The sequence below is a fragment of the Phyllostomus hastatus genome, unplaced genomic scaffold, assembly GCF_019186645.2.
Source record: "Phyllostomus hastatus isolate PE091 unplaced genomic scaffold, TTU_PhHast_1.1 phas_scaffold_78, whole genome shotgun sequence".
NCBI classification, from domain to species: Eukaryota; Metazoa; Chordata; class Mammalia; order Chiroptera; family Phyllostomidae; genus Phyllostomus; species Phyllostomus hastatus.
Genome location: NW_025334041.1, coordinates 108075621 through 108100747, shown reverse-complemented (window position 1 = coordinate 108100747; position 25127 = coordinate 108075621). Strand labels below are relative to the sequence as shown.

The window sequence follows — 25127 nt, the reverse complement described above, 5'->3', positions numbered from 1 at the left end:
ATTCCCATTTTACAGATGACCCAGCTGAGGCCAACACCCTCTGCTCCCAAATGGTTCCCCACACAGAGCCCACTTTCCCACCGACTCCACAGACGGGCCCTGGCTCCTCCTCCTCCTCGGGCTCATGTCAGCCTCCACTTACAAAGATGTGACTGGCCCAAGGAAAGGGTGTGAGCGTCACGTGAGAGTACGAAGGCCACGTGGAGGGGAAGCTGGTATCTGCTCTGAGACGCCCGCTGTCTCCTTCTTCACAAGCCATTGCCTCCTCCCAGGCCACCATGTTAATGCCCAGTCTGTGGGCTCACTGAAATCAGTTTCTCAACCCCGACCCTACCAACACTTGGGGTTGGATACTCAGGGGTTGTGGGAGCTGTTCCGAGCATTGTGGTACGGTCAGCAGCATCCCGGAAGTCTACCCACGAGATGCCATTAGCACCACCTCCTAGCTGTGCCAACCACAATTATCTCCAGACATTACCAAATGCCCAGCTGAGAACCAATGATGTATTGCCTGTCCTGTTTCTTGATGGGTGCATGGAAGAAAGTGACATAGGTATTCCCTCCTGAGGCGTGAAGTTTTCATGGGGCAGGTAAGATAAAAAAGATACACAGGACAAAGTATGTACCAGGAGATCCTGCAAAAGGCTCAAGTCGAGGAAAATCATTGAGGCTGAGATATAGCCAGGAAGACTTCCTGGAGGAGGAAAAATGTGATCTGGGCCTTATATAGGCAATATGGGAAGGACCCAGTTTGAAGGAAAAGTCTCAAAGACAGTGAGCAGAGCCCAGGGTGAGGACTTCCCAGAGAGGGCGCAGGAGATTTGGCTGGCTGGATTTTGATCTCAAGTATGTTATAGCTGCTTTCCTCCAAAAAGGGCCCTGAAGTCTAGAGCAGAAAACTGTTGGGGATGAATAGGAAGGGGGAGGGGGGGTGGCATGTCTGAGCTCCTGGGGGGCCAGTTAGGGGCTTGCCTCCCCCTGAATCCCCAACGCAGAATGAGGCTAAGGAAATGCTGAGATGATGAAGCCACTGGTCATACGGAGAAAGCTTTTAACAGCAGGAAGGCAGGCCTGGGCTTTGGATGATGAGGGTGCTGATGAGGGGGCCTAGCCTCGGGCAAGTAAGAGATTTTACCGCCTCTTCCCCTGACTGTGTAGGATCTGCCCTCACCCACCATGGTCCCTGTGGGATGGGGACAAGGGGCAGCCCTAATCAAGGGTTAGTGGCTAGTGGAGCCTACAACCCAGCTTCCTGTCTGGCTGCAGACCTTTTCTCCTGGGAGATTTCAGCAAGTTCATTGGATAAGAATGGCGAACTCCTTGGCCTAGGAAGCTCCGTTGTCAGAGAGAAGCACTGGCTCCCCAGCCCCAGTCTGGGATTCCTATGCTGTGGGTGCAGGCCCAGTCCAGGCTGGACTCCCTGAGATCAGGGACTGCACGTTCCCATTGGTCACCAAAGGGAAATGCAATGTGTGGGCTGGAGCTGCCCACAGGAGGCTTCTGGGCTGACCGGCCAGCAGGGGGCGCTGTGGACTCAGGCACAGGCTGCTGGAAGGGTGGAGACTGAGTTGGTCATGAGGCCTTCTTCAGCTCCTGTTAATGTCTGGCTCCCTAGCCAGGCTTGCCTGCCTTGTACACACAGTTAGGTCTCCACCTACTCAAAACCTCCCTGCCTAACCCTCTTCTTGTCCTTTCCTCCAAAAGAGTAACAAAGAGAAGGAATGATCCTGTCCATTTTGCAGATGAGGAGACTGAGTCAAAAATGCAAAAAAAAAAAAGTGAAGGGAAAGCCGCAAGGCAGAATGGACCGAGCCTTGGCTTGGAAGCCAAATGACCTGGGTTTACTAGGTGCCAGTTCAGCATCTCGCTCCCTGTGTGGCTGGGAGTGAACTTTGGAGTCGTGTGGAGCGAGCCACCGCTTTGCAGTAAGCAAGAGGCATGTGGCAGCCCACACTGCCCTCCGGCTGACAGCAGTCCTGACACTGGTCATCGTCGCAGCCCTGCATGGTCAGCACTGGATCCCAGGAGAAAACCTGGCAAGGGAACAAGGCAACCTTGCCCAAGCCCTTGTCTAGGCGGAAAGAGAAGACAGCCGGGAAGAGGACCCACAGAGGGCTCTGAACAAGAGCAGAGGGGACAAAGGGACAGCTCTGGGGACTGGAGCAGAGGGTGGAGGTGTCAGTGCCCTGAGTTATCTGCACTTTCTCCCAGGGCCTAGTAATTACTTACAACAGTGGAAACTATGGGTATCGTCTGCTAACCGCTCCTGGTGAGCCAGGCTCTGGGCCAAGCACTTACTTGACCGGCTCAGTCACTCACCCTGGAAAGCAGGTAATGGTATTAACCCATTTGATAGATGAGGAAAGGAAAGCTCAGAGAGATAAAGTAACCTGTCTGACTTGCCCAGCAGGAAAGGGGCAAAACTGGATCCCACCCAGGTCTTCCTGGAGCCTACCTACAGAGCTTTTGGAGGGGTCACAGTCCAGGTGGCAAGAGGATGTCTGTGGCTAGTGTCAAAGCTGAGACTATAGCTGGGGAGGCACCCTCAGCGTGGGGTCGACAGAGCAGAACCAGGCACCCAGGGAGGAGCAACCTACATGTGTATGCAGTCCTGTTGGAGGAGGAGGAGGAGAATGTCCAGGCTGACAAGGAGGGGGAGGGCATTCCCAACAGCTTGAGCAAACAAAAGGAAGCAGTTCTGGCCCAGCCGTTTCCAGCATGCACGTGGTCTGTCTGTGTCCCGAGGCTCTGGGTGTGAGGCCAGGGAACCAGGCAGGGGCCAGCAGGAGGGGAGGGTGCCATCGTATCAGCAGGGAGCCCCCTGGTAGCTATGTGGAGGTCTGATGAGTGCCGCTGGTCGCTCTTAATCAAGGAGATGGGGATCTAAACCATTACAGAAACTGGGGAGGGGAGGGAATAGAGAGGCTGGGGCAGAGGGGATGAAACCCTGAGATATCGAAATGCTAGAATCTGCTAGATGAGAAAGCTAATCAGATGTGGTGGACACCAGGCAGTGGTCGAGGATGACTCAGCCTCCGGCTTGGGTGTTAGGGAGTCTTACCATGAACTAAGATCTAGCCCCGAAGTTGAGGGAGGGGCTCGTGAGAGAAAGATAAGTTCTGTCTGGAGTGAATGAGGTTGAAGGACACTCAAGCCATGTATGTCAAGGTGAGCTCTGGGCTCAGGGTTAAAAGGAGTTAGGGGCTCAAAATATAATCAAAATCGGGCTGTACTCTGTAAGTGAAGAAAGCAGCCTGGGTTGACTCGAATTTGAGCTTAGTCTGCAGCCAAAAAGGGAAATACTCCAGCAGCAGAACACCCACTGGATTAAACTAAGGATCCTGTGTACTCAAACTTGAAAAAGGGTCCAAGGGTCTAAGCAGAACACAGGCTGAGTTCAGCAATGGTGCCCATGATGTTCAAAGTGTGTACTTCAGTGAGAGCATTAATAAGAGCTCCATTCAGGGCTTAAAAGGAACCTAAAAGATACAGGGGCAGACGTAGTCCACTGACAAAATGTCCTCAAGTCACTGAGATGTGGCCTCTTGTATGAAACCCTCCCGAACTCCCCTTTCGCTTCTGTACAGGACTCCACCCTTTTGTCTGGCCAGTGACCACTGCTACACCCTTTCACATGTATTATCTCATTGGTTTGTCAATGGTTTCCCCCGCTTGATAGGTGGGAGAACAGAAGCCCGGCGAGACTAGGGTATGCAGAGCTGAACCCAGCTTGCTGGGCTTGCTCAGCCCTAGAGGCTTGCTCCTCTGGGCCTCCCTGCCCCACCCCCTCCTCACTTGGAAGAGCATTTTACAGCGCTCCAGGATGCCCAGGTGGCGGCTGGCATTTGGGTGCAGAGACCACCCCAGCCCAGGTGTGCTGTCTGCTCTCAGGACCTGCTGCTCATCAGCCGCTGGGGAAATCGGACTGACCTCAATGGTGGGTTTTTTGTTTTGCTTTTTTTTTTCCTTCTAAGAACAATTCATTTTGGTCAGATAGCTAGAGTAAAAAAGTGACTGGTGTTGAGAAACCTCCCCCTTCCCCCACTCTCTGGCCCCAAAGAGGGACATTTGAGGAGTGACATTTGGGGCCACAGACGATGCTCTTTGGGCAGTTCAAGCAGCCGGCTTTTCCCCTTGCCCAGCCCCACCCACTTCCCCTCACTGCCTCCCTCAAATGCCAAGCTTGGGCAGCCTCCCATCCTGGACTGAAGTCCAGCGTCCGAGGGCCCCGCTGAGCCGCTCCCTGTGGCCTCTCACCCTCATCCCCTCTGCTGTCCATCTCAAATGGCGGCACGGGGACAGTGTGTGGAGAGGAACTGAATTCCTCCCTTCTCCACCATGTCTCTGTCACCGCTCTGCCGACCCCATAGCATCTTCCACCTGCCACTGCTCATTGAGAAGAGTGAGACTGGGGCAAAGGCAGGACTTGGGGGATGGCTGAGGGAGCCGCGAGCCAGGGCTGGGTGGCTGGACAGAGAGGTAGACAGAGGCCTGCAGGGCAGCGCAGTCTGAGCTTGGGGGAGCCTGGGAACCGACAGACCCATCCCAGAGACTTGGAGACAGCAGAGGTCTGGACGTGGGGGCTGCACCCCAAGGATACAGCTGCACCTACGTCTGAATAAGCAAAAAGGGGGTAAGTGTCAAGCAGGGTGGAAAAGGCTCTAAGGGCCCGACTCCAGACTCCACATTCTGGGACGTAAACTGAGGCCCCCAGACAGAGAAGCAGGAAACTAGACCAAGCACCTTGAGGCTAAAGGCCAAGTAACTAGGGGTCCTAATTTACCCGCCCTGGTAGCTTCTGGCAAGAGACCTCCACCACCTTCCTTTCCAGGATATGCCAGGCGGCAGGCAGCAGTGTCGAGAAGGTGAGGACGGAGGCGGTGGTGATGTCAACCAAGGAATTAAGTAAGCAAAGGAGCTGATAACATCGCCCAGCAGGGTTGGCTATGGGTGAGGTGACTCATCGAAGACGAGACCCACAGCACAGCACAGGGTGGTGGTGGTTGTGCCCAGCCTGTGGGATTGGGGCGGAGTGGGGGCTGGGACAGGTTCCTCTCGAGTCCTCCGTTCCATGGAGAGGTCTCAGAACACAGTGTCCCCCACCTTCAGAGCCCTCTGTGGCTCAGGAAACAGCCCTCCCTCCTCCCACTGTTGTGATGATCTTTGTCTACAGCGTTTGGTGTGTGTTTGTGGGGTGTGTCAGGTGATTTCCCCACCTGCGTCCCTCTGGGCGCTCTAGGCACTGGAGACTGCTAACACAGAACGGTCGCTGCCCCTGCTTGGAGGGCTGTCTGTGGGGACAAGGCACCGGATGGCGAACTGCTAACCGCGACCACGTGGTGTCCTCGTGCAGGGTACAGCCTGTTCCTCCTGCAGCAGGCGGGCAGCCGTAGAGCTGCCTCCGCTCCCTCGCTTCCTCGGTGGCCCTGCCGAGAGGGCCCACAACCACTGTGTTCATCCTCAGCCCTGGGGATGCTAGGGACTGTGGCCAAACTGCACAACCAGAGGGCACGCCATTCACTTTCAGTCTGTGTGTCAGAACACGTGGCGGTACTCTGGGCCCGCCCGGCCCTGTTCTGCAGCACTTCTCACTCCCTCCCCCACCGAAAATGATCGATTCAGCCTGCCCTTAATAAGGTTAACTTCACACCAAACTGCTCCTTGGAAGCATAAGTTTCTTCCTTTACCACCTGACTTCATTCATTCATTCATTCATTCATGCCACAATAAATTGTCAAGTTTGTGCCAGGGACCATTCTAGGTAAGGGAACAAGATAGACCCTCCCTGAGTTCATGGAGCTCACATTCTAGTTGGGGTTACATAATCTGATAGATAAAAGTGCAAGCGACAGTAAGTATCATGAAGGAAAGTAAAGCCAGGACAGGAGGTGAGGGGTCACAGGGTCCTATTTCAGCTAGGACTGGCCAGAAGGACCTGGAGGCAGGGAAGCAAGGAGCCTTCCCGGCAGAGCCCTTCCTGCCACAGCCCTTCCTGTCAAGCATCCAATGACAAAAGAAAGTTCTGAACTCCTGCCCGGTTCTGCCAGTAGCCTGTGGCATGGCCCGAGGCACTCGCTTCCCGGCTCTGGGTACCCGTTTCTTCCTTGACAAACAAGAAGTCTAGCTGCACTGGCTCCCCATAGGCATGAGGAACTTCTTCACGGGAGCCTGGGTGGGAAGGCCAGCTTGGCCACCTATAAGCTGTGTGACCTCAGGCAGGTTACTAAGCTTCTCTGAGCTGGTTTCCTTATCTGTGAAATGCCTATACCTCAGGGTATTGCGAAGGATTAAATGAGGTTGTAGACAAGAAACCACCAGATATACGGTAGGTGCTTCATAGATGTCTTCTAGGGCCACACCTGGGAGAGGCGAGGAAAGGGGTATGCGGTGGAGAGGGACTATTAAGTAGGCCTTTCCTCAAAAGAGCCTGGAGAGGGCATTGCTGACTGACAGACACAAAGCTCTGCCAGCTGCCCAGAAGTGCAGAGCAGATGGGGGCGGGGGGATCCCCCTGGCTGGGACCAGGCTCTGCACATCCAGGGCCTGGGAGAAGGGGAGGGGTTGTGCAAGGGTCATGCACCTTCCAGCTGACTGACGTCAGCAGGTGAGGGTGGGGTGGGGACTGCCCTGCAGGCCCTTGAACTGTCACTGCTGCGGCCCAGCTTTCAACTTCCTCTGGGCCCAGGGTGTGCTCAGCTCCTCCTCTCGGCTGTTTAGGGTGAGGACCATCTACCCTCAAGCTCCAGTCACTGTGTCCCCTGGTCAACTCAGAGCACAAGAGAGGCAGGCACAAAGCTCATTCCAGCCCACCCTGGTCAACAAGTCTTCCCCAAGGCCTGCTGTGGGTCTGGGTTTCTGGACCCTGCTGGGAGCCCCAGAACCCAGGGGTGTTGGGTGCCAGCAGGGCCTTCCAGGTGCAGGGTGCACACAGTAGCGAGAGCCAGCCTGGACTGGCAGCTGTGGCCACACACTCATGGATGCATTACCTCACTGGACATGAATCCATGATGTGGGAGTCTGAGCCCCTTTCATTCTTGAGGAAACTGAGGCTCCAAGAAGTAGGAGTGGTGGGAGCTCAGACAGCAGGGTTTCCAGACATTCTTCCTGCAGGCAATGACCTCGAAAGAGTCCTGTAAGACAGAGGGGACCTGGAGAGGTAGAAAGAAGAGGAGGGTGCAGGTGGGTAGACTAGACTGAGGCTGGGAGGGGGTACCTGGCTGCAGGTAGCTGCAGGCCAAGGTGTGAGCTCCCCCTCATGCAACCCACTTGCTGCCTTAGAATCCCCAGGGTGGCCTGGCTCTCTGAGACTCCAGCAGGCTCCCAGGTGGTCTGAGAGCACAGGCTCAGTCTGGGAGGCCAGAGCTGGCCTGTGAGCCCTGATGGAGACCATTTCTCAGGCCTCTCCTGGCTCTGACACAGGAAACAATAAGAGGGACATTTATTGAGTATTTTTATTATCGAAAATAGTTGTTTATTGACAACTTCCCTGCACAGGAGCGGCTGTGCTAAGCACTTTGCATATAGGCACCTATTTAGTCCCCACAAAACTGGGGCACGGAGAGGTTAAGTGACTTGGTTAAAGGTCATGCAGAGCAAACATTCAACCCAAGATGCCTGGTCCCAGAGGCCACACTCACTTCCCCCGCTAAAGTGGGGATTCCTGGTACAAGGAAGGTGCTGAGCCTGGGGTTTGGGCCAGACCTCTCAGGGGCAGAGGAGCTCCACCCTACTAAGGGCTGAATGCCAGACCTCTCCCTCCCATGGGGATGTGGTTTTGACAGGAGAAGGCAAAAGAGGGCATGCTTACCCCAAAGGAGGGAAACAAAGCTGTGTGGCCATGCTCTGGGGGTGAAGTAGTAAAGGTGTGAGCTCAGGTGCAGGGAAGGGAGCCTGCAGCCACTTCCTCAGCCCTTTCTCTCTGCCCGCAGCAGGGCCTGGTACCGGTGGGTGCGCACCTCTCATGTCTGAGGCCTCTGAGCAGACAGCCTGGGCCCACCCGTCTGTGTGCACGCGCACGCGCCCGCCTGCGCAGACAGAAGGTGAAGAGAAGGGACCTCTGCGTGTGCTTGTCTGCAGGGGGACTGTCCTCCGCCCACCCCTGCTGTAGCCGCAGAGAACAGGACGCCCAGGCTCTAATCTGCACCTTTGGGGCCTGGAAACCACAGCCACGTCAGCGGCGAGCACTCAAGGGTTGGGTGGGAGGTGGGGCCACGGAGGCAGGGTGTGCAGGTGTGCGCTGCTGTGTCTGTGCAGAGCCAGCAGGAGGGTGTGGCTCCCGCCCCAGCCACCCCCCAGGGAAAGAGGGAAGGTGGGGCAGAAGGGAGCTGGACTTCCCCCAGGGCAGCAGGGTGTACTCCAGACCCCAGTTCTTCTCCATTCCTGTGATGCTGGTTTCTCTGTATTCGGGGGGCACCGTTCTTGGTTGTTAGTGACAGGAAGCTCATGGGCTCCCCAGGCCGGCTGGAGAGCCAGGTTCAGGGATCAGAGTCCAGCCACTCCGACCTGGAGGTCATGCTGCCTCCAGGTCCTGCAACTGCCCCCCACCCCCACCCCTCAGAGAAGCAGCTGCTGTCCCCACTGGTTCTTTCTTTTCTCAACAACAATCCCAAAGACAACCAAAACAGACAACCAAAACAAATGCCTGAGGAGCATCTAGATGGCCCCACACAGTCCCAGGCACTTGCGAAACCTCCGTGAACAAAAATACCCCAGCCCTCAGGCCGCCAGCATTCCTAGGGGAGATGTAACAGACGGCATAAGACCATCTGCGGGGCGTAAGTAGGTGAGGGGTGCCACCGGAAGCCATCGCACACAGAGTGGGCCGGGTGGGAGAGTGCTAGGGGGGCAAGAGTTTGTGGGAGCTGACATTCTCGGAGACAGATGCCCTCTGAGCCTGCCAGACCACCACCAAAGGACGGGGGCAAGCCCAGAGTGTGGTCCTGACAGACTGGCCATGGATGGTGAGGGAAGAGAGGAGGGGGCCTTGACAGGGGCTTCTTGGAACGAGAGCAAATCTGAATGGGCTGCGAGAAGAGGCACTCCTCGGTTCACTCACATTTGCAGACTCACACTCTCATAGATGCGGTTGGTCCCTCTGGGCCTGGGGGGAGATAGAGCTGTGTCTGCAAAGCACTAGGCAGGGGTGTCCAACCTGCAGCCCGTAGGCCACACGTGGCCCAGGATGGCTGCAAATGCGGCCCAACCCAAAACTGTAAATTTCCTTAAAACATTATGAGGGTTTTTTTTGTGATTACATGTCATAGTGTATTTTATGTGTGGCTCAAGACAACTCTTCTTCCATTGTGGCGCAGAGATACCAAAAGGTTGGGCACCCCTGCCTAGAGGATGGGAGGTGGCGCTGGGGACAGAGGATTGTGGAGTGACAAAGAAGGAGACCCAGAGAAAGACCCATTACAGACAACAGACACTCAGTGCAGACCGCATACACGTCCCTTGCTTGTCAGTCTCAGCTAGACCGCTGGGCCACAGCCTTCCTTCCTGATGAGGGACAGCACTTAGCAATCATATGACCTTGTGGGGACACCACTTAGCAACCATATGATATCGTGCATGTCCCTCCACCTCTCCAAGGCTGGACTTTCTCTCTATAAAATGAGAATTTGATAACCCCCTCCTTTCATGCCAAGTTGATTCACTGTGAGTTGACAGACAAATCCTTTCTGCTCCACCTCCAAAAAACTGTTCAGAATCTGATCACTTCTCCCACCTCCGCCATGGCCAGGCTGGCCTCCCTGTCCCTCTCCTACTCCCCGCTGCAGTCTCTGGGCCACCCCGCAGCAGTGCCCCCTCCTCCAAACCTGCAGCAAAAGGCAAAGTCCTGACCGCAGCCCCTGGGACACTGGCCTCCCTAGCTCCCTCCGCCCTCTTCTCACCCTCAATCCCAGCTCCCTGGGCCCCTCGCTATTCTGCAAACACCCCAGATATGTCCTCTTAGAGCCTCTGCGCTGCCCTGGCTTTCCCTCTGCCTTCGCTATCCTGCTGGCTCTGCCCTCAGGAGCCACTCAGATGACATCCTCTGTGCCACCTTCTCGGCCACACTAGCTAACACTGCAGCCCTGACCTCTGCACTGTCCACCCCTCTCCCTTGCGCTTTTCTTCTTCCTGGCATCTTCCACCACCAACATGCTACATATGATCTTTTATTTACCTCTTTTTGTCTGTCTCTCTTACCAGCAGGTAAACGCCATGCACGTAGGCATGTTTGACTGTTTTATCCTCCGCCACAATCCTCAGCTCCTAGAGCAGTGCCTGGGTCATGGGACTCAATAAGTATTGAATGAATAAATGATTGGGGAAAAAGGAATGATATGAGATAGCAAATAGCAAAATGAAAGAAGGGGAGGAACCAACCCTGAGTGAGCCATTGCCTTGGTCCAGGAATCTACAATATTCTTATCCTCAAACAGCCTTGGGAAGTAAATAGAATTAGTCCCATTTTACAGATGAGAAGCCTAAGGTTCAAAAGGGTTATGACCTATGGTTGCTGTATTTTGTCCCCAAAGATAGCACTGACAATTCCTCCCATCTCTGTTCCGAACGCTGCTCCCCTTTAAGACTTGGAGTCCCTCTCCCTCCTCCCACCCCCTTGAGTCTGGACTGGTCTTGTGACTTGTTTTGACCAATAGAATGCGGTTCTGTGTCCATTTTGGACTCTGCCTTAAGAGACCTGGCCCCTGGACCAGCTGCATAATTTGCAGGGTCCAAAGACGTGAAAAGGGGGACTGGGGCAGGGGGGGACCTTGTTCAAAAAGCAAGAACAAAATATCTTTAGAGGTATTAACATACAAAACTCTCTTTTCTTCCATAGCCACTCTCACGTCATGGTGGTGTTTTTTTTTTTTCTTTGCTACCAACATTGTTCTAAGTAAAGAAAAAATTAAAAATTTTAAATAGGATGAATTTTACTGTTCGACTTTATATTATGCAATGCCAGTTTTAAATGCAAATATAAGAGCATTTAACTCATATATGGAATCACCAAAATTATACAATTCCTATTTTGGAGCTTATGTATGGATATGTATTTCATTCTTACCAGGACAGTTGAAACACTGCACAAAATACTGCACAAAACTAACTCATTTTTTATTTTTCCTGAGGTGTTTTTTTTTTCTGCTTTTATTTTTATTTGCATTTATTTTATGCTGAACTTATTCCTGGCTATAAGTTTTTGTTTCTTCTGGGATATCTTTTTCTTCTGTGAAAGCTCCTCTTCTGGCTTAGGAACAACCTGCTCTTTTCCAGAAAGGCCATCTCAGTGCAGCAGGGAGAGCTCGTTAGGGGGTAACCAGCCCACGAGCTCTCTGAGCTCTGCACGGCATCTCGGGAGCTTTGCTCACCTGGATGTGCTCGATGACCGGAGAATCTACATCAAACCCTTCAGGTCAGCATCACTCTCTTCACTTTATATTGTGTGGAGCAAACATTCATCGCTCTTTTTGGACCATGGACCATGTGTCCAGCCCCCTGCTTGGCCAGGGCTCACCCACCCAGCTCCGCCATTGTCACGACGGAATGGTGCGGTGCCTATCACTTCCGTAAAGTGACGTTCTTCAGATATTTGGTGGCTTCCAGACATGCATACCCTTGATAGCCTGAGCAATTTCACGGATGTTCTTAAAATGAACACGAAGATTTGGACCTCTTGATTTGCATGACTTTGTGGGGTTTTCTGGGTCTAGTGAATACTGAGCCATTTTCAAAAGTTATCTCAGGCCACTTGTGGGAAGAGCTTCTCTTGACACAGACACATTCTGCCAACACTCCCTACCTTTGGCTTGCTGGTGAGTAAGGGAGGTCTGAAGGGGAAAAGGACTAGCTCTTTAGGGACAGGAAGCCAGGAACAGGGCAGGCACACGCTGTGCACATCTCCTCTGCTTCTGCACACACCCCACAGTCCCAGCAACTTCACTCACGAGGCACAACACCGTGTACAGAACAAATGAGCCGACCCGCCAAGCCCTGCTCAAGCTTTAGAACCATCAGCAAATAAAGCGTCACTGTTGAGTCCCCAAGCAGTGTGGGGGCTTATTACACAGCGGTTGCTGACTGATACAATGGTGGAGATCACGAGGCTAGCATGAGACCAGGCTGTGGTTGAACCCACATTGGTCTGCTTCCCAAGTCCACAGCCCTCTCCGCCCCTCCCGGGCTTCCTCACCAGCGTCTCGTAGTGTACCTCCTGTGCTTCCCTTTGGAGAGTCGGTGAGTTTAGAGTTGGTCTGGGGGGCAAAGGTGACTTCACCACCACAAATCAAAATTATTATTAGGGCTTGGAAGAAGCCACATCTGGATTCGATGTGAGGAACAGGGTGCTGGCGGGCAGGTCAGGGCTGAGAACAGGCCCGGCCTCTGTCCAGGGTGAGGCTGGGCCCAGCGGGGTGCTTACACATCTGTTTTCCATCCTGATTCAGTAAATAAAGCTACTTTCCTCTGCTGACCCTGCAGGAAATGAGTGTCAGAAGTTCGGCTGACCAGGGGTGGACCTCTGTTCTGACAGGAGCCCTCCTGCACGCCTGGACAAGACGCAGAGTGCGGGGCCTCAGGCTGCTGTGCTCCCCCCGCCCCACCCACCCACGGAACCAGTGGAGAGCAGAATTCTTAGGGCCTCCTTTGGTGAAGGCACCAGGTCTTCCTCATTTAACCAGTGGCAGTGGTCCTTGCCGTCAGGTATTAGTGTACTGAACTTTGTTATTCTTTTGATACCACGGCTCATACTTCAGTAAAAATGTTTGCAGCGGCCAGAAGCAGAACTTCTATTCCACTGGCTTAGACACAAAGGAAAACGTTCGGTCTCACAGAATGAGAAGTCCGGATGAGGGGTAGGGAAGCTTCGGCAAAGGTTAATCCTGCAACTCAACCTCATCATCAGGGACCCAGATTATTTCTTCTTTTCCTTCCTCTCTGCCATTCTCAGCGTGTGGCCTTGTCCTTGGCTAGCTTGCCTCATGGTCCCAATAAGGCTGCTGGCCCTGGCCTGCATGGCTCGGTTGGTTGGGTGTCATCCCACAAAGTGAAAGGTCACCGGTTTAGTTCCCTGTCGGAGCACATGTCTGGGTTTCGGGCCAGGTCCCCAGCTGGGGCGCGTGCGAGAGACAGCCGATCGATGTTCCTCCCTCACATTGATGTTTCTCTCTCTCTTTCTCCCTCCCTCCCTCTCTCCCTCTCTCCCTCTCTCCCCCTCTCTCTAAGAATAAATAAATAAAATCTTTACAAAACAATAAGACTGCCGCCACCCCAGTCGTCACACGGTCGCACTACTGTATCCATAGCAGCAAACTGAAAAACAAAACAAAACAAAAAAAAAACACGGGAAACAACTCATCCTCGTGTCCAGTTTTAAGATCAAGGAACATTTTTTTTACTGAAGTCCCCAGGAGACTGTCCCTTACTGTTCAGTGGCCAGAAGAGAGCCACGTCCCCTGCCCGACTCTGCCCCGAGCAGGGGCACTGCTGCCACAGCACTGAGAGTGGTGGCAGAAGGAGCGGGACACACCCCTGGAACAGACCCGGGACTGGTGGCCACTGGGGGGGAGGGGAGGGGGAGGCAGGAAGGCCACTGGGTAGGCAGCCAGCCGGGTGTGCTGCGGTTCATTCGTTTGGACCCGGCTATTACACGGGTGGGGGCAGCGGAGGGGGTGGGGGGGCTTGGTGTTTACAAAGGTAGCCAGGCCCCAGAACCCATTGCCCTACTAAACTGCCTCACACAGGACTTACAGGGAGCACATTTACTTAAAGTGCTCACAAGAAGTAGGTGAAAACTCAGGGACCGAGGCAGAGAGGTTGGGCCCTCACCTGAGCATCCGTTTCAGTTCCTGAGAGCATCGCCATTGGGGTGAGAACCAGGTTTACAGTCTGGCCCGGGCCCTGTCTTCTCTTCTGACCTCATGGAAGTTACACCAGCTCTCTGTATCACCCGTTCCTTACCTGATAAGGAGGATGACAGTGTCCATCCCCAGGCTGTTTATTAACCAATACACTGCCTGACAGATAGAAAGGGGTCAAAAAGCCCTGGCTGGTGTGGCCGAGAGGACTGAGCACCAGACTGTAAAGCAGGGGGTTGCCAGTTCGATTCCCAATCAGGGCACATACCTGGGTTGTGGGCCAGGTTCCCTGGTGCAGGGGCGCATGAGAGGCAACCACATATTGATATTTCTCTCCCTCTCTCTCGCCCTCCCTTCCCCTCTGACTGTAAATAAATAAATAAAATCTTTAAAAAAAGAAAAGGGTCAAAAAATATATTGGGCGATGGAACAGTGCCACCCAGCTTGGCTATCTCCTCCCACAAAGCCACCCTCCCCCCAGTCCTTTTTTTGTGCTCCTGTCCCTCCTCCCACCCCCATCCTCAGGCTCCAGGCTCTCTCCTCTCACATCCCTCCCCCCCCCACAGCACTTCCGGTCTGGGCCACCCCACCCGGCACTTAGACTGGGTGTCCCATCCACATTCCCGATGAGAACTCTAGGTTCTTCTGTGGCAGCCCACCCCACAGAATCACGGCTCACCAGGTCCTGGTGTATCCATACTCCAGGCCCTGGGTCCTCTTTATTTCCCTGACACTGGCTTGTCTGTGTTGATAGGGCAGGGTTCTTGGTTGCAAGCAGCAGAAGGCTCATGGACTACTTGGGCTGGCTGCAGAGCTGGGCCAGGAACTGGAGAGGACTGGACCATAGCCAGAACCCCAGCCCTAATCACACCTCTGGGACAGGCCAGGGAGGACAAGAGTGCAGCTGGCCCTGAGCCTCTGCTACCCCTGAAAACTCTTCCTACGGCTGCTCCTGCAGCAGTTCTGTCCCATGCATCCCACCTCTGCTTCTTTGTATCACCTGCTTAAGATTCAGAGCCCCTGGCCAGTGTCTGATTGACTAAGGCCTATTATGTGCCTGTGCTGCAGCCGCAAAGGAGTCTGGGAAAGTGAGGTCTGGCTTCTAGAGTAGGAGGAGGGCTCTGCCTCCTCGCAAGACTCATGAGGTAGGGGATGCTCCAAACAGATACTAGAGAGTGACGGGAAGAATAAAGGTGCACTCCTTTGGGGGAGAAGCCATTTGCTCCCGGAGGTAGGGCCCATGGCTGCCTAGCCCATCCCCCACGCCCAGCATCAGGAGCAGCTGTGCTCTCAGGTAGGCTTCCCGAAAGTCTCTGGTGATCCGCCTCTCCTGGAATTAGAGAACACTAGTGCCAGGGGGACCATATCTGGGCTCCCTGCAAAGGAAATTTAAGGACTAACAGTGGATCTCCCATCTTTTATTTTGCCAAGTAATAAAATATCAAAAGCAGATAACAAATAAACCACTTTCTAATCTCACCATCATTTCATTAAAAAGGGGCATTTGAAAGATCAGTAAAATAAAACCACAGAGGGGAACATGATTTAGAATTAAGCACAATCCTTGAAGCTAAAGACATGTTGGCTTTAAGGAAAACTCTCCACTGTTCGTATTTTTCTACTTTTGCCGGAAACCTATGAAAATGTCACGACACAACAGACTTTGAACCTGGACTGTGGACTAGATAATAGTGTTGTGTCAATGCTAAGTTTCCTGATTTTGTTAACTGTGGGGGTTATGTAAGTCTGACATTGTAAGAGAATGTCCCTGTTCTTAGGAAATACGCCCCGAAGCACTGAGAGGTGAAAGGGAGTACGTATGTCTGCAACTCACCCCCACAGAGTTAGGGGAGAAACTGTACACACACACACACACACACACACACACTCACACTCACACTCACACTCACACCCACGACACACAGAGAGAGAAATGAAGCAAAAAAAATGACAAAACATAAACAATTGACAGATCTGAGTAAAATCTATACCAGAGCCTTCATAGCATTCTTGTAACTTTTTAGTAAATTTGAAATTACATCAGAATTTAAAGTTATAAAAAAATTGGCAGTGAGTTAGCAGAGTTGGGTTTCACTTAATACATCACCTATGTTGGTACTGTTTGCATTTCCATGAGAATACGTGATGTTTGTAATAACAAAGAATAAGACAAAAATCATAGGCGTTAAGGAGAAAAGGAAAAGGCCATCACAGACTCAGCCTAGCACGGGACACCGGCTGACCCACCCGAGCACCCGCTCTGCAGAGAGACCGGCTGGGGCAGGGGCCCTGACTTGCTCCGCAGTGCACAGCGGGTATCATCAGAGTCAGGGCTCGACAAGGGCTCTGGCTCCTGGCACAGGCTCCTTCCATTCTGGGATGCTGCCCTCTCCTTTGGGTTGGGGGTCTGAGTGCACAGAAGGCCTGGCCGGACTGGGTGGCATGTGGGGCTTTGTCCGCTCTGGGAATGCCACATCCAGTCCTGATGCATTCCTTCAACCTTTGTCTCCACACAGTCCCTTCAAGCCAAGGAGAATCATCAAGAATTGCTCCGTACACATTTACTTATGTCTTAGATGCAGAAACTGAGACCCAGAAACTGAGACCCAAAGAGGTTCCGGGTCTTGCCAAAATCATACTGCAAGTTCCAGACTCGGTAGTTGAGGGACAGAATAATTGGTCGGGCTTGGCTAAGCCACCTCAAGGCCAAGTTAGAAAGGAACAAGGAAGGGCGGGGCCTTAGGAATTGGAGGGAAAAGCAAGGGAAGCCTGCAATGTCCGGACTGGGAGATCCCTCCCCTTATCCCTCTCACTCTCAGTGTGGCTCCAGCTCCCCTGAGCCTGAAAGAAGAGGAAGCAGTGTTTTGCAGGCACACCCTGTCCTGTCCCCCTTGCAGGGGGCATCACTCACATGCCGTCTAGGAAAATGGCACCTCCAGGGATGGTGCGGTAGACCCCCGCTCAGCCGCACATGCAGCCCTGGGAGAGTCCTTTGTTGTTGTCGGGTAGCGAGGCGGTGTTTGGGGGTGGGACAGAAGTGACTAACACTGTGGCCTGGCTTAACCAGTGACTGATTCCATCCATTCAGTCAACAACTATTTATTGCCACAGATTACATGCCAGGCATCACGCTAGGGGCTGGAAGTTCCCAGGCCCGAAATAGATGTACCCTCTAGGGAAGGTCTGGGGGCAGCGGTAGGTGTGGAGAAGGACACAAACCCGCAGCCTCTCCCCTACTTCTCCTTTCCCTATGCCCAGCTTCCTCCATTCTTCAGGCCCTCCTGAAGGGGCCTCCAGCACCCTTCCCTCCCCTTCTCCCACAGTCAACTAGACTGACAGTGGTGGGAGCCATGGCGACTTCAGGCTGCAGTGCAATTTCTTCCTCCATGTGGCACTTAGAATTCACTCATTCATTCATTCATTCGTTCATTCATTCCTTTGTTCGTTCATTCGTTTTACTGATTTTATTCCATAGACATCTGTTTTAACTGATTTTTTAAAATTAAGCACAGCAAAAGCAAAAAAGTAATTCTGCCTCCATCTTCCCAGTTTCTTTTTCAGAGATAGCCATTCTTTCCAGTTTCTAGGTCTCCCTCCAACCATTTCTATGCATTTTCTGGTGTATATCATGTATATTACTGTCCTTTTGCTCAGAAGAAATCATGCAGTACACACTGTTCTGCACCTTGATTTGTTCACTTAACACGGCATCAGAGTATTTGTTCCATACACACGCTTGTTTCTCCCTCGGCCACACACTCTCCCACGCGGGGGTCCAGGCGAGTTTATGCCACTCCTCTGTTGGTCAACATCTAATCTGTTTCCAGTCTTTCATGGCCTGGAGATCTTTCTCCGTGCACCTCTGTGCGTTTCTGGGAGTCTAGATCCCTTGAGGCTTAATTGCTGGGGAAAAGGAAATGTGCCCTTTGCATTGGATGGATATCATCTAACAGCTCTCCAAAATATTGCACCAAATTTTGCCAAAACCACCTTTTGTGTCTGTCAGTCTGAAAGACAACAAGTTATCTCATTTTCATTTGCAGTCTTTGTTATGAGGAATGTTAGCATCGTTTTTGTGTTTCCTACCATTGCATTTCTTTCTCTCTGACCCCTCTCTCCAACAGTATGTAGGAGCCGCTGTGCTCCAGGCTGTTTATTCTTCCGGTCTGGGGCAAAGGATCTGGGGCCTATGAAATGCTCGAGGTCCTGCAAAAAAGTTTGAGACCAGGGGTATTGAGGGGTGGGGCATGTACTGGCTTTAAAATATTTTTAGAAGACTGGAAAATTGAACGTAAATCGATGTAACTCATTGTCAATCGAGCATAATCTTATGGCAAGTTCATTAACTGGAAAACCTGGAGCTAGTGAACATTTCATTACATGTGAAAGCAATTTGTTGGTTTAGATGTTCTCATTTTGAAGAAGTCCCAAACATGCATGATGCTTTTAAAGAAATTAGAGTCAATTTTAAGTTAAATGCATTAATTGCAGTTGGGTAATCTCACAATCCTAATTATCGAAAACTTTTTTTAAAAATTACTAGAAAGTGACCTTACATGTAATGGGGGATCAGAGTACACGAGTACATTTTGTGTAATTGGTGGGGGGTGGAGGGGCATCTCCAAAAGTAAGTGGGTCAAAGGCCAGCAGTGGTTTTTATTTCAAAAGCCTGCAAACCTCTGAACCAGACAGACAAGGTCTCTGCCCTCACGGAGCTTTTGGTCCAAGAACAAACTGAGCTTCTCAGCAAAAGGCAGAGACAGTGAAGGGGTCGGATCTGAATCTGGGGCTAGCCGAGGACCCCTGGCTTCCTCCCAGCCCCGACTCTCAGAGAGAAACCCTCTCATGTGTTACCTCCACCGCGTGGCTCAGGGCTGGACGCTGGGATTTTGGAAAGTGAGTGGGGTAATGGGCCCGTGCAGGGAAGGATGGGGTGGAGGGGGTGTTATCTGTGGTCTCAGGAAACAGCCTGGGGTGGGGGTGGGGAGAGGGGGGCAGAGATAGGGAGGAAAGGGGACAAACTGTTCCCAAATGACATCGTGAGACAGCAGACCAAAGTGTGTTTTTCTCTTTCCTACTCTCCCCTCTTTTAAAGGGAAGTAGAGATCATTCCTTGAAAGGGACCATATGGGGGTCTGAGTCACAAGTGTGAAGGTTTTGAGACTGGAAGGTGAGCAATTCAGCACCTCCCCCTCCTCCCTGTCTGCCTTCCCTCCCCATCGGAAACTGAGCAGGGAAAGGGCAGCAGGGGTGCTGGGAGTATACACCCTGATGCACATCTCCCAACACATCTTCCATGGCCACTACCTAGACCCTAAATGTGTCTGTCATGCCCTCCCCCTTCTGCGCACCCTTTCCACAGCCCAGCTCCCACCAAGACTGCATCTGAGAGGAGAATGAACCAAGGGCAACGCACAGCCAAGGACTTGCCTGAACCTGGGCTGAGCCCTTACTCTGCACCCTCCTCCCTGGGTGATTGGGACCACTCTGAGCCGCGGCATTCTCCCTGCAGCAGGCCACGGGGTTGTTGTGGGGGTTCAATGAGTTCTCAGAGGCAACGAACTTAGCACGGAGCCTACCGTGTAGTTGGAGCTCAGGGCGCATTGTTGTTAACCTTCTTTAGAAAGATGACCAAGGAAGAGAAGGGGGGAAGATGAGATTGACAGGACACAAAGGGGAGAGGATGAGGAGGATGGGGCAGGGGGTGCGGCACACAGGCAGCCCTGCTTCTGACTGTTTGGGGGCAGCCCACCTGCAGTCAGGAGGGAAGCTACCTGAAGCCAGGAAGGAGCTACTGGAGGGGCCCAGCCATTTGGTAAGAGAGGTCATTTCTGACCCATTTCTCTTCCCCTCTGCAGCCCCGCCTGGCCCACCTCTCAGGGTGACCCTGCTGGACACAGTGGGCTAGCAGCATCCAGGGCCTCCTGCAAAGGGAGGGGGGTGGGGCATTCCTGGGAGAGAGGAGTTAGGACCGCAGGTGCGGGCATGGGAGCTGGGATTCCCCGTCAATGGCTCACGGGGGGCCCCAGGCACAGCCCACCCTGAGTAACTAGAGGCCGGAGGCTGCTCTGTTTGAAGTGCGGGCCTATGTAACAGAGAGCGGGTGGCACTGGCTGAGACAGGTTTGCTCCTCTGGCAGGCAGGCTGGCTGGGCCCTCCTCAGCACCTGAGCAGGTGTGTTGGGGGATCTACAGGCTGTCACTTCTAAAAATAGAGCCCCACAGCCTGGGAGTCAGCCAGGTGTGGCAGCCACACAGCCTCCCACACTGGCTGATATGCACACACACATCCCTTCTGGGCCTGCACAGTCGCACTCCCGCTGCCTGGCGCAGACCCTAGGGGGCCATGGACACCCACAAAGACACACACTTAAGTTTATGTGCACACATCCTTGTTTAGGCCCAACCCCGTCTAGGCCCCTGATCCACACACTCCCTCTCACCACCCGCACCCCCCCCCCGCCCCAATACACACTGGCACACACACAGCAGCTCCTGGGTCTCCTCACCTAGAACATGGGCCCCCGAGGGCAGCGCCCCGTTGGTTTGTCCTCTGTTTGCTGCTCCCTCCATGCCGATAGCGGTGTCTGGCACAGAGCTGGTGCTCAGAAAATGTTTGTTCTATAAATGAATGTCCAAGCACACTCACATGTGCACACAAACACACACCCGTTCTGTGTTTAATTACCCCCATCCTTACCCCCATCCCCATGCCCGTGTCAAGTTCTATAGGCCCTGGAAAGGGCTGAAGCAGGAGGCTGGCTTCCTCTGGCCTGGCTGATCTCCCACACCAAGGCCAAGCCAAGGAGGGGACCTGGGAGGCGGGGGTGGGGGGGGGCGGTGTCCAGAGAAGCGGCAGAGTGAAGCCGTTGTGTGAGAGGGAGGAAGAATCCCTGCTTTCCTCAGGAAGACCTTCCTGGGGGAGCCTCAGTGCTGTGCCGGGGCCCCGAGTCGGGGAAGGTCTGTCTGGGCCTTGTCCCAGGAAATCCCCTGGTTTCGGGCCCCCGCTCTGAGTTTTAGGCAGGCCTCCCTATCTAGGAGCACTGGGCTCTGCTTCCGTGGGGCCTGCAGGCGGCTGCCCGCGTGAGCCTGAGGAGGCAGGAGCAGAGCAGCATAGGCGGGCAGGCAGAGAGGAGCCTTGTGTGGTGCGGGACGGGAGGACCTCCTGGGAAGAGGGTTGGGAAGGGCATCTGAGCATCCTTGACTCTAGGACTGGTGAGGGAGCACCATGTCTGCACAAGGACCTGCAGTCACCCAGTGTGACCCACAGTAAGGCCTAACAAGTATTTGTGGACTGACTGAATCAACTGAGGAGCCAGATGGAGTAAAGTGGAGGCTGGCTGGGCTTGACCACCAGTGATGAGGAAGGTGTACTCTGACCCAGGAACTACTGAGGGTCAAGGCCAGGCCCACGATCACAGCTCAAATCAGAGGACACAAGAATGAGGTGCCCTAGGGGGGTAGGCTAATGGAGGGTAGGACCAGGGACAGACAGGTAGCAAGCAGATAAACACATGGATAGACTAGTAGATGGACCGAAAGACACAGGAGAGGGGATGGGCAAGTGGAAAGACAGAAATGGGTACATGGTCCCTGAGCAGCCCCCTCTCAGTCGCTCTCAAACCCCACAAGGGCCCAAGGACCCAGCTACTCCCACACCAGTCTCTCTCCCCTATCCCACTCCTCATCTCCTCCCCAGGCCAGCCTCCCAGGGAGGCCAGCACCTGCTCGGTCGGATGCCCGGAGATGCCCCTTCCACCCAGGTACAAGCCCAGATGTGGAATCACCCCCAGGTGTTCTCACTTGATCAGATGTGCATAGGATGGGGTGGGAGTGGGGGCCCTGTCTATGGGCTAACACCTCTAAAAATAGCCCTCCCCAAATGGCTGGGGAGTGCCTGAATTCTGGCAGATACACACACACCCCCATTGGTCGAATCACAGCCCCACCCTCACACACACACACACACACACACACACACACACACACACACACACAGAGATGGTCACTCATATTTGACACCTGGACACCAGACTTCCAGATGCCATAGGGCCACACGTTGCACAACTCCAGAGTGAGCCAATTGTGTGGTCTACAACGTATGGGGCAACCTGGCCCCTCAGACATACTCTGACACTACGTTGTCATTAACCTGCAAAGGTACGTTGGATAGCCACAGGCCCCAGTCTTGCCGCTGTCTGGAACACCTCCCCACCCCCAGGTACTTGAAGTCTCACCTTCAATGGCTCCTTCCAAAGAAAGCTTCAGCCCGAGTCACAGGGCCCTTCCCGGTATCACCTTCCAGCCCTGTCTCCTGCCCTTCAAGAAGTTTGCTCATCCCTCCAGCCACACTTCACGCCCCATGTAGGCTCTCCCCTTCTGGTACACCTTGGTCCACACTATTCCCACGGCCAGGAACCCCTTTCTCATCTCAATCCCAGACCTCATGCACTGGTTCTATCATTCAAGACAGAGACCTCTGTGTACCTAAAGTTGAATCGCGTGACGTGCAGGAAGGCCAGATAAGTGTTTGTTGACCGATTTAGCCAACTGAGTAGCTGGATGAAATCATTAGAAAAATAAGTCAGCTGAAAATCAGTGCCAGATGGGCTGGTGTGGACCAGTTGCTATGGGGTTCTGGTCAGAGCAGGCTACAGCCCATGAACCGGAGGATGTGGAACCTCCACAAGCACACACTCACCACTACAGGCCCACGGAGTGAGTCCCGTACCCTCTGACCCTCCACTTTCCATGGGAAAGATGCACAGCTGACTAGTCAGCCCAGCCCAGCCCTGCAGCGGTAGCAGGGGCGGCCAGCAGGCCATGGAAGGAATGAACAGCCAAGGCTGGGGTGTCCCAGTCCCCCGCTCCCTGGGAAACACCCACAGATACCTGAAAAAGCCCAAACACTTTTCTAGGGCTTTCTTCAGGACTGGGGAGTGCCAGGGCAGGCCCTCTGCCAACGCAACAGGTCCAGGGACTTTGGATGTTCTGACGTTGGTGGCCTTTGCCACACCCCATGTGAATTCAGCGTTGGCCTGGGCCTGAGCCTAGCACTGACAGATTGATCGCCATGGAGTTTACTCCTTCAGGACCAGTCACACCTGCGTAGTGTTCACTCTGTGAAGGGCCCATTTCTAAGCACTCCATCTACTCCTGGCAGTGACCCTGTGAGGTCAATACTACTCTGATGGCCGTTTCACAGCGAGGCACACTGAGACACGGAGATGGATGGAGCCATTCACCGGAAGTCATGGCAGCTAGGAGGGGGTTGAGTAGTCCAGATTCAATCCCAGGCTACATGGCTCTGGAGCCCACATTTTAAACCACTACACTATTTAAACTTACATTTTTAAACAAGAAAAAGTGAGATTTCTTGGCCCAAGCTACATTGGGAGCACAGACATGTGACACTTCAGGTTGTTCTCAGCCCCATGTCTGTCTGTCCGTCCCCCACCCCACCCCACCACCTGCCAACACACACGCAGCCTGCCTTGTCCTCACACTGTCAGGCACATCCCTGTGCCCTTCTGGTTCCTGCATGGCCAGGCATCAGCCCCTGGGAACGCTGCGCCCTTATGTTTGGGTCCAAGTCCTCTGGAATGCACCATCCCCAACCCAAGCCCACCCCTTCCCCTGCCACCACCAGGCTCTACCCAGGCTGGCATTCCTGGAGAGCTCAAAGGTGGCTTCTTTCAGGGGAGATTTTTCCACGGGACCCCACCCACAGTCCCACAGATGCTGCATCTCAGGGCTACAAAGCCGGAGTGACCCGGCCACATCAGGGCTGACCCTCTTGGTGACAGGGGCCTTGGCAGACAGGACCCCCACACAGTGCCATTCCCCCCCATCCTGACATGTCTACTAGGGCTTCTTCTGGACTCTCAGAGGGGTCCAGCATGTTTTTCCCACTGGCTTCTCTCAGTCCCATTGCATTTCTGGAGACCGTGTCCCAGTGTGTGCAGCCCTGTGGGGGGTGCTGCAGGTCCTGCCCCCGACGGCTCACCCTGCCAGAGGAGCCCCACAGCCTTCCCAGGAGCTGGCAGCGACACTGAGGCAGCAAATCCCCAAAGACCTTCTGCACCTGTCTGTGCTCAGCCAACTGCCTTGAATATTCACCTCAGGGATCCTTGCCTGCTGACCCCAGGCCCCAGCTCGCAATAAGCTTGGACAACCCCAGCAATGCCCGCCCGGGGCTAAGTGAGGGGCCTGCACTCAGCAGAGACTACATGGGCCCCTCCCTGGCCCCGGCACTTCTAGCCCCGTCCCCCTTGCCAGGCCTGAGTCAGAGGCCTGTCTGTTCCCACCACCTTCATGGCCCAGAGGGTCTGGGTCGGAAGGAGCAGCCTGGGTGCCCGAGTCTGCAGAGGTGGGCCAGGCCCTCGATCCTTGCTGACCTTTAGCAGGACCTGAGCATTCTTGGATCTAGAATGGCCACATGTACACTCTCACACACACACACACACACACACACACACACACACACTTCCATTCACACCCAGACACACTCTGACCAGAGATGGAACCATCCAGGTGTGGGGCTGAGGCAGGCCAAGGAGCGGTGCTGGGCTGAGCCAGTGCAGGGTGTGGCTTCTTGGCCTCTCCTTGCGGAGGATCCAGCACCTCCTGGTACTGGAGGGCAGAGCCGGCCCAGCCTGGGAAAGAGCCTCCCACTCAGAACAGCCACAAATTCTGGCTACTTGGAGGCCCTGCCCCTTGGTATATGCCCCCGACCTACAACCTACAATTCTCTCTCTCTCTCTCTCCCTCTCTCTCTCTCTCACACACACACACACACACACACACACACACACACATGCACACACACACACTACTTACCCCCGGTTCCTCCTCTGCAACCCCTCCAGGTCTCCTCCCTGCCCCCACTCTGGCCTCATAGAAAGAGTATCAGAGACCCACAGAGCCTTGGGCCCCCAGCTCAACCCCTGGAAGATGAGATTAGCCCTGGTGGCCCAGTGTCAGGGACTCTCCCAATAAGGTCTTCCCTATTGGGCCTCACTGTCCCTCAGCTGAACTCGGTGACTACTGAGTGGCCCCTGCACACCTTCCCTGCACCTATGCCTGCCCCCGAACACGTGGTGCTCCCCACGACTTCCCAGGGTCTGCAGACTGCTCAGCTCAGGGTCAGATTGTTTTCTTTTCTTTTTTTCGTGTTTTGGGGTTTTGCCCCCACGTACATGTGGTTGAAGGTTCTGCCTGAAATGCCCTTCTTCCTTATGCTCTTGACCATAAAACCAGCAGCCAACACATCAACACTTACGCA

General features: G+C 53.9%; 1 long non-coding RNA gene across 3 annotated transcripts in view; it reads right to left on the bottom strand.

Annotated features, from left to right (window-relative positions):
* Positions 1–25127, bottom strand: part of LOC123811924 — a 56554-nt gene that overhangs the window by 26866 nt on the left and 4561 nt on the right. Inside the window, exons 1-2 of one of the 3 annotated variants that reach the window (XR_006784456.1) lie at positions 22081–22246; positions 6987–7148 (exon numbers count right to left, since the gene is read on the bottom strand). This is a non-coding gene — a long non-coding RNA (uncharacterized LOC123811924). Of the gene's footprint in view, positions 1–6986; positions 7149–7807; positions 7946–22080; positions 22247–25127 lie in introns of those variants that run through there. The other 2 variants (XR_006784455.1, XR_006784454.1) reach the window with 2 other exon arrangements.